Source organism: Arachis ipaensis, chromosome B9 (genome assembly GCF_059453495.1).
Source record: "Arachis ipaensis isolate K30076 ecotype BB chromosome B9, ASM5945349v1, whole genome shotgun sequence".
Classification (NCBI taxonomy): Eukaryota; Viridiplantae; Streptophyta; class Magnoliopsida; order Fabales; family Fabaceae; genus Arachis; species Arachis ipaensis.
Window position 1 is genome coordinate 86805893 of NC_142444.1, and position 9333 is coordinate 86815225.

Genomic DNA, 9333 nt, shown 5'->3' on the forward strand with positions numbered 1-9333 from the left:
GGATAAGAACATTCTTGTGGAAGCAGATCCAGAACCTGAAAGGACTCTGAAAAGGAAACTAAGAGAAGATAAAATACAACAATCCAGAGATAACCTTTCAGAAATTTTCGAACAGGCAGAGGAGATGGCAGCCGAAAATAATAATAATGTAAGGAAGATGCTTGGTGACTTTACTGCACCTAATTCCAATTTACATGGAAGAAGCATCTCCATTCCTGCCATTGGAGCAAACAATTTTGAGCTGAAACCTCAATTAGTTTCTCTGATGCAGCAGAACTGCAAGTTTCATAGACTTCCATCTGAAGATCCTTTTTAGTTCTTAACTGAATTCTTGCAGATATGTAATACTGTTAAGACTAATGGAGTAGATCTTGAAGTCTACAGGCTCATGCTTTTCCCTTTTGCTGTAAGAGACAGAGCTAGATTATGGTTGGATTCTCAACCCAAAGACAGCCTGAACTCTTGGGATAAGCTGGTCACGGCTTTCTTAGCCAAGTACTTTCCTCCTCAAAAGCTGAGCAAGCTTAGAGCTGATGTTCAAACCTTCAGACAGAAAGAAGGTGAATCCCTCTATGAAGCTTGGGAACGATACAAACAGTTGACCAAAAAGTATCCCTCTGACATGCTTTCAGAATGGACCATCCTGGATATATTTTATGATGGTTTATCTGAGCTATCAAAGATGTCACTGGACACTTCTGCAGGTGGATCCATTCACCTAAAGAAAACGCCTGCAGAAGCTCAAGAACTCATTAACATGGTTGCTAATAACCAGTTCATGTACACTTCTGAAAGGAATCCTGTGAGTAATGGGACGCCTATGAAGAAGGGAGTTCTTGAAGTTGATACTCTGAATGCCATATTGGCTCAGAACAAAATATTGACTCAGCAAGTCAATATGATCTCTCAGAGTCTGAATGGAATGCAAGCTGCATCCAACAGTACTCAAGAGGCTTCTTATGAAGAAGAAGCTTATGATCCTGAGAACCCTGCAATAGCAGAGGTGAATTACTTAGGTGAACCTTATGGAAACACCTATAACTCATCATGGAGAAATCATCCAAATTTCTCATGGAAGGATCAAAAGCCTCAACAAGGCTTTAATAATGGTGGAAGAAACAGGTTTAACAATAATAAACCTTTTCCATCATCCACTCAGCAACAGACAGAGAACTCTGAACAAAATGCTTCTAATTTAGCAAATCTAGTCTCTGATCTATCTAAGGCCACTGTAAGTTCCATGAATGAAACAATATCTTCCATTAGAAATTTGGAAGCACAAGTGGGCCAGCTGAGTAAAAGGATCACTGAAATCCCTCCCAGTACTCTCCCAAGCAATACAGAAGAGAATCCAAAAGGAGAGTGCAAGGCCATTGACATAAGCACCATGGCCGAACCCAAAGAGGGAGAGGAGGACGTGAATCCCAAGGAGGAAGACCTCCTGGGACGTCCAGTGATCAATAAGGAGCTTCCCTCTGAGGAACCAAAGGACTCTGAGGCTCATCTAGAGACCATAGAGATTCCATTGAACCTCCTTATGCCCTTCATGAGCTCTGATGAGTATTCCTCTTCTAAAGAGAATGAGGATGTTACTGAAGAGCAAACTGCCAAGTTTCTTGGTGCAATCATGAAGCTGAATGCCAAATTATTTGGCATTGATACTTGGGAAGTTGAACCTCCCTTGTTCTTCAATGAACTAAGTGATCTGGATCAACTGACATTGCCTCAGAAGAGACAGGATCCTGGAAAGTTCAAAATACCCGGTACCGTAGGCACCATGATCTTTAAGGCTCTGTGTGACCTTGGTTCAGGAATAAACCTCATGCCCCTCTCTGTAATAGAGAAACTAGGAATCTATGGGGTGCAAGCTGCTAAAATCTCATTAGAGATGGCAGACAGTTCAAGAAAACAGGCTTATGGACAAGTAGAGGACGTGTTAGTAAAGGTTGAAGGCCTTTACATCCCTGCTGATTTCATAGTCTTGGATACTGGAAAGGAAGAGGATGAATCCATCATCCTAGGAAGACCTTTCCTGGCCACAGCAAGAGCTGTGATTGATGTTGACAGAGGTGAAATAGTCCTTCAATGGAATGAGGACTCCCTTGTGTTTAAAACCCAAGGATCTCCCTCTGCAACCATGGAGAGGAAGCAGAAAAAGCTTCTCTCAAAGCAGAGTCAACCAGAGCCCCCACAGTCAAACTCTAAGTTTGGTGTTGGGAGGCCACAACCAAACTCTAAGTTTGGTGTTGAACTCCCATATCCAAACTCTAAGTTTGGTGTTGGAGAGTTTCAATAATGCTCTGAACATCTGTAAGGCTCCATGAGAGCCCACTGTCAAGCTATTGACATTAAAGAAGCGCTTGTTGGGAGGCAACCCAATTTTTATTTATCTAACTATATTTTTCTTAGTTATATGTCTTTATAGGTTCATGATCATGTGGAGTCACAAAATAAATATAAAAATTGAAAACGGAATCAAAAACAGCAGAAGAAAAATCACACCCTGGAGGAGCATCTGTCTGGCGTTCAACGCCAGAACAGAGCATGGTTCTGGCGCTGAACGCCCAAAATGGGCAGCTTCTGGGCGCTGAACGCCAGAATAGGCATGGTTCTGGCGTTCAACGCCAGAAATGGCACACAAATGGGCGTTGAACGCCCAAAATGGCCATCAACCTGGCGCTGAATGCCCAGAGTTGGGTGCAAAGGCATTTTTACATGCCTAATGGGTGCATGGATGTAAATCCTTGAACACCTCAAGATCTGTGGACCCCACAGGATCCACTCAGGACCTGTGGACCCCACAGGATCCCCACCTACCTCCACTCACTTCTTCCCACAAACACTCTTCCCCAAAAACACTTCACCAATCACCTCAAACTCTCTTCCCCGTTACCTCTTCACCACTCACATCCATCCACTCTTCCCCATAAACCTACCTCATAAACTCCACCTACCTTCAAAAATTCAAAACCAATTTCCCACCCAAACCCACCCATATGGCCGAAACCTTTCCCCCCTCCCTTCCCTATATAAAGACCTCCATTCTTCATCAAATTCACACAACACACCCCTCTACACTCCTCTTGGCTGAAACCAAATCTCCCTCTCCCTCTCCATATTTCTTCTTCTTCTTCTTCTATTCTTTTGTTTATTGCTCGAGGGCGAGCAATATTCTAAGTTTGGTGTGGTAAAAGCATAGCTTTTTTTTGTTTTTCCATTACCATTGATGGCATCTAAGACCGGAAAATCCTCTAGAAGAGGGAAAGGGAAGATAAAGGCTTCCACATCCGAGTCATGGGAGATGGAAAGGTTCATCTCCAAAGCCCATCAAGACCACTTCTATGATGTTGTGGCCAAGAAGAAGGTGATCCCTGAGGTCCCTTTCAAACTCAAAAGAAATGAGTATCCAGAGATCCGACATGAAATTCAAAGAAGAGGTTGGGAAGTTCTAACAAATCCCATCCAACAAGTCGGCATCCTAATGGTTCAAGTGTTCTATGCTAATGCATGGATCACCAAGAACCATGATCAAAGTAAGAACCCGGATCCAAAGAACTATGTTACAATGGTTCAGGGGAAATACTTAGATTTTAGTCCGGAAAATGTGAGGTTGGCGTTCAACTTGCCAAACATGGAAGAGAACGCACGCCCCTACACAAGGAGAGTCAACTTTGATCAAAGGTTGGACCAAGTCCTTATGGACATATGTGTAGAAGGAGCTCAATGGAAAATTGACTCCAAAGGTAAGCCGGTTCAACTAAGAAGATTGGACCTCAAGCCTGTAGCTAGAGGGTGGTTGGAGTTCATTCAACGCTCAATCATTCCCACTAGCAACCGGTCTGAAGTTACTATAGACCGGGCCATCATGATCCATAGCATCATGATTGGAGAAGAGGTGGAAGTTCATGAGATTATACCTCAAGAACTCTACAAGGTGGCTGACAAGTCCTCCACTATGGCAAGGCTAGCCTTTCCTCACCTCATTTTCCACCTATGCAATTCGGCTGGAATTGACATAGATGGAGATATCCTCATTAAAGAGGACAAGCCCATCACTAAGAAAAAGATGGAGCAAGCAAGAGAGCCCATTCATGGAGCTCAAGAGGCGTATGAAGCTCATCACCATGAGATCCTGGAGATGCCTCAAATGCACTTTCCTCTACAAAACTATTGGGAGCAAATCAACACCTCCCTGGGAGAATTGAGTTCCAATATGGGACAACTAAGGGTGGAACATCAAGAGCACTCCATCATGCTTCATGAAATTAGAGAAGATCAAAAAACAATGAGGGAGGAGCAACAAAGACAAGGAAGAGACATAGAAGAGCTCAAGGACATCATTGGTTCCTCAAGAAGGAAACGCCACCATCACTAAGGTGGATTCATTCCTTGTTCTTATTTCTTCTGTTTTTCGTTTTCTATGTTATGTGCTTATCTATGTTTGTGTCTTCATTACATGATCATTAGTAGTTAGTAACTTTGTCTTAAAGTTATGAATGTCCTATGAATCCATCACCTCTCTTAAATGAAAAATGTTTTAATTCAAAAGAACAAGAAGTACATGAGTTTCGAATTTATCCTTGAACTTAGCTTAATTATATTGATGTGGTGACAATGCTTCTTGTTTTCTGAATGTATGCTTGAACAGTGCATATGTCTTTTGAAGTTGTTGTTTAAGAATGTTAAATATGTTGGCTCTTGAAAGAATGATGACTAGGAGACATGTTATTTGATAATCTGAAAAATCAGAAAAATGATTCTTGAAGCAAGAAAAAGCAGCAAAGAATAAAGCTTGCAGAAAAAAAAATAGGCGAAAAAAAAAATAATAGAGAGAAAAAGCAAGCAAAAAAAGCCAAAAGCTCTTAAAACCAAGAGGCAAGAGCAAAAAGCCAATAACCCTTAAAACCAAAAGGCAAGGGCAAATAAAAAGGATCCTAAGGCTTTGAGCATCAGTGGATAGGAGGGCCTATAGGAATAAAATCCTGGTCTAAGCGGCTAAACCAAGCTGTCCCTAACCATGTGCTTGTGGCGTGTAGGTGTCAAGTGAAAACTTGAGACTGAACGGTTAAAGTCAAGGTCCAAAAAAAAAAGAGTGTGCTTAAGAACCCTGGACACCTCTAATTGGGGACTTTAGCAAAGCTGAGTCACAATCTGAAAAGGTTCACCCAATTATGTGTCTGTGGCATTTATGTATCCGGTGGTAATACTGGAAAACAAAGTGCTTAGGGCCACGGCCAAGACTCATAAAGAAGCTGTGTTCATGAATCATCATACTGAACTAGGAGAATCAATAACACTATCTGAACTCTGAGTTCCTATAGATGCCAATCATTCTGAACCTCAATGGATAAAGTGAGATGCCAAAACTATTCAAGAGGCAGAAAAGCTATAAGTCCCACTCATTTGATTGGAGCTATGTTTCATTGATAGTTTGGAATTTATAGTATATTCTCTTCTTTTTATCCTATTTGATTTTCAGTTGCTTGGGGACAAGCAACAATTTAAGTTTGGTGTTGTGATGAGCGGATAATTTATACGCTTTTTGGCACTGTTTTTAGTATGTTTTTAGTAGGATCTAGTTACTTTTAGGGATGTTTTCATTAGTTTTTATGTTAAATTCACATTTCTGGACTTTACCATGAGATTGTATGTTTTTCTGTGATTTCAGGTATTTTCTGGCTGAAGTTGAGGGACTTGAGCAGAAATCAGATTCAGAGGTTGAAGAAGGACTGATGATGCTGTTGGATTCTGACCTTCCTGCACTCAAAGTGGATTTTCTGGAGCCACAGAACTCGATATGGCGCGCTTCCAATTGCGTTGGAAAGTAGACATCCAGGGCTTTCTAGCAATGTATAATAGTCCATACTTTGGCCAAGCATAGATGACGTAAACTGGCGTTCAACGCCAGCTTTCTACTCAAATCTGGCGTCCAGCGCCAGAAAAGGAGCCAAAACCAGAGTTGAACGCCCAAACTGGCACAAAAACTGGCGTTCAACTTCAAGAAGGACCTCTACACGTGCAACACTCAAGCTCAGCCCAAACACACACCAAGTGGGCCCCGGAAGTGGATTTATGCATCAATTACTTACTCATGTAAACCCTAGTAGCTAGTTTATTATAAATAGGACCTTTTACTATTGTATTAGGCATCCTGGATCGTATTTTGATCCTGTGATCACGTTTTGGGGGCTGGCCATCTCGGCCATACCTGGACCTTTCACTTATGTATTTTCAACAGTAGAGTTTCTACACTCCATAGATTAAGGTGTGGAGCTCTGCTGTTTCTCAAGGATTAATGCAAAGTACTACTGTTTTCTATTCAATTCATCTTGTTTCGCTTCTAAGATATCCATTCGCACCCAAGAACGTGATGAAGGTGATGATTATGTGTGACGCTCATCACCATTCTCCCCTATGAACACGTGCCTGACAAACACTTCCGTTCTACATGAAATAAGCTAGAATGAATATCTCTTAGATCTCTTAGCCGGAATCTTCGTGGTGTAAGCTAGAATGATGGCGGCATTCAAGAGAATCCGGAAAGTCTAAACCTTGTCTGTGGTATTCCGAGTAGGATTCAATGATTGAATGACTGTGACGAGCTTCAAACTCGCGAGTGCTGGGCGTTAGTGACAGACGCAAAAGGAGGGTGAATCCTATTCCAGCATGATCGAGAACCGACAGATGATTAGCCGTGCTGTGATAGAGCATGTGAGCATATTTTTCACTGAGAGGAGGGGATGTAGCCACTGACAACGGTGATGCCCTTGCATAAAGCCAGCCATGGAAAGGAGTAAGACTGATTGGATGAAGATAGCAGGAAAGTAGAGGTTCAGAGGAATGAAAAGCATCTCCATTCGCTTATCTGAAATTCTCACCAATGAATTACATATGTATTTCTATCCTTTATTATTTATCTTTTAATTATCTAATCCAATCACATTTAACCCTACCTGACTGAGATTTGCAAGGTGACCATAGCTTGCTTCATATCAACAATCTCCGTGGGATTCGACCCTTACTCACGTAAGGTATTACTTGGACGACCCAGTGCACTTGCTGGTTAGTTGTGCGAAGTTGTGAACCATGGTATTGGCATCATGTTTTTGGCACCATTACCAGGGAAAGACAGAGCGATGAATTTTACATAATTAAAGTGTAATCACAATTTCCGCTCACCACAAAGCAATGCCTCCCCAACAGTAGCCTCGGTGATCAGAATCTCTCTACCCCACAGATGGACTGAATCAACAGTGGCACGAAAGAAGTTGTAGTAGAATTCCCTCACCCACGATGTGTTTATCCTCCCCAAATCCCTATCAACAAAGTCCAAGCCCAACTCCAGAATACGGCTATTGATGACTGGTGGACGAAATTGTGATCACATTAATGTAGTACTCTTTGTTATTGTATGGAATCATTATTATGGCTCTTTACTATGTGTGGACACAACTCCGTTCAACTAACCAGCAAGTGTACTGGGTCGTCCAAGTAATAAACCTTACGTGAGTAAGGGTCGATCCCACAGAGATTGTTGGCTTGAAGCAAGCTATGGTCACCTTGCAAATCTCAGTCAGGCGGATTTAAACATGATACTTTATTAGATTAAAATAAACAATAAAAGGGATAGAGATACTTATGTAGATTCATTGGCAGGAATTTCAGATAAGCGAATGGAGATGCTTTTCATTCCTCTGAACCTCTGCTTTCCTTCTATCTTCATCCAATCAGTCTTACTCCTTTCCATGGCTGGCTGTATGCAAGGGCATCACCGTTGTCAGTGGCTACATCCCCTCCTCTCAGTGAATCATATGCTCACGCACCCTGTCACGGCACGGCTATTCATCTGTTGGTTCTCGATCATGCTGGAATAGGATTCACCCTCCTTTTGCATTTGTCACTAACGCCCAACAATCGCGAGTTTGAAGCTCGTCACAGTCATTCAATCATTGAATCCTACTCAGAATACCACAGACAAGGTTTAGACCTTCCGGATTCTCTTGAATGCCGCCATCATTCTAGTGTACACCACGAAGATTCTGGTTAGGAGATCTAAGAGATATTCATTCTAGCTTAATTCATGTAGAACAGAAGTGTTTGTCAGGCACGCGTTCATAAGGGAGAAGGATGATGAGCGTCACACATAATCATCACCTTCATCACGTTCTTGGGTGCGAATGGATATCTTAGAAGCGAAATAAGAAGAATTGAATAGAAAACAGTAGTACTTTGCATTAATCTTTGAGGAACAGCAGAGCTCCACACCTTAATCTATGGAGTGTAGAAACTCTACCGTTGAAAATACATAAGTGAAAGGTCCAGGCATGGCCGAGATGGCCAGCCCCCTAAACGAGATCACAGGATCAAAATACAATCCAGGATGCCTAATACAATAGTAAGAGGTCCTATTTATAATAAACTAGTCACTAGGGTTTACATGAGTAAGTAATTGATGCATAAATCCACTTCCGGGGCCCACTTGGTGTGTGTTTGGGCTGAGCTTAAGTGTTGCACGTGCAGAGGCCATTTGTGGAGTTGAACGCCAGTTTCTGTGCCAGTTTGGGCGCTCAACTCTGGTTTTGGATCCTTTTCTGGCGCTGGACGCCAGATTTGGGCAGAAGGCTGGCGTTGAACGCCAGTTTACGTCGTCAATTCTTGGCCAAAGTATGGACTATTATACATTTCTGGAAAGCCCTGGATGTATACTTTCCAACGCAATTAGAAGCGCGCCATTTCGAGTTCTGTAGCTCCAGATAATCCACTTTGAGTGCAGGGAGGTCAGAATCCAACAGCATCAGCAGTCCTTTTTCAACCTCTGAATCTGATTTCTGCTCAAGTCCCTCAATTTCAGCCAAAAAATACCTGAAATCACAGAAAAACACACAAACTCATAGTAAAGTCCAGAAATGTGAATTTAACATAAAAACTAATGAAAACATCCCTAAAAGTAACTAGATCCTACTAAAAACATACTAAAAACAATGCCAAAAAGCGTATAAATTATCCGCTCATCACAACACCAAACTTAAATTGTTGCTTGTCCCCAAGCAACTGAAAATCAAATAGGATAAAAAGAAGAGAATATACTATAAATTCCAAACTGTTAATGAAACAGAGCTTCAATCATATGAGCGGGACTTATAGCTTTTTGCCTCTTGAATAGTTTTGGCATCTCACTTTATCCATTGTGGTTCAGAATGATTGGCATCTATAGGAATTTCAGATTTCAAATAGTGTTATTGACTCTCCTAGTTCAGTATGATGATTCTTGAACACAGCTTCTTTATGAGTCTTGGCCGTGGCCCTAAGCACTTTGTTTTCCAGTATTACCAC

General features: G+C 41.8%; 1 non-coding gene across 1 annotated transcript; it reads right to left on the reverse strand.

Annotated features, from left to right (window-relative positions):
• Nucleotides 1-520: 520 nt before the first annotated feature.
• On the reverse strand, nucleotides 521-628 carry LOC148545336 (small nucleolar RNA R71). The gene has a single exon (XR_015901631.1). It is a non-coding gene; the product is annotated as a small nucleolar RNA R71 (small nucleolar RNA).
• Nucleotides 629-9333: the final 8705 nt, after the last annotated feature.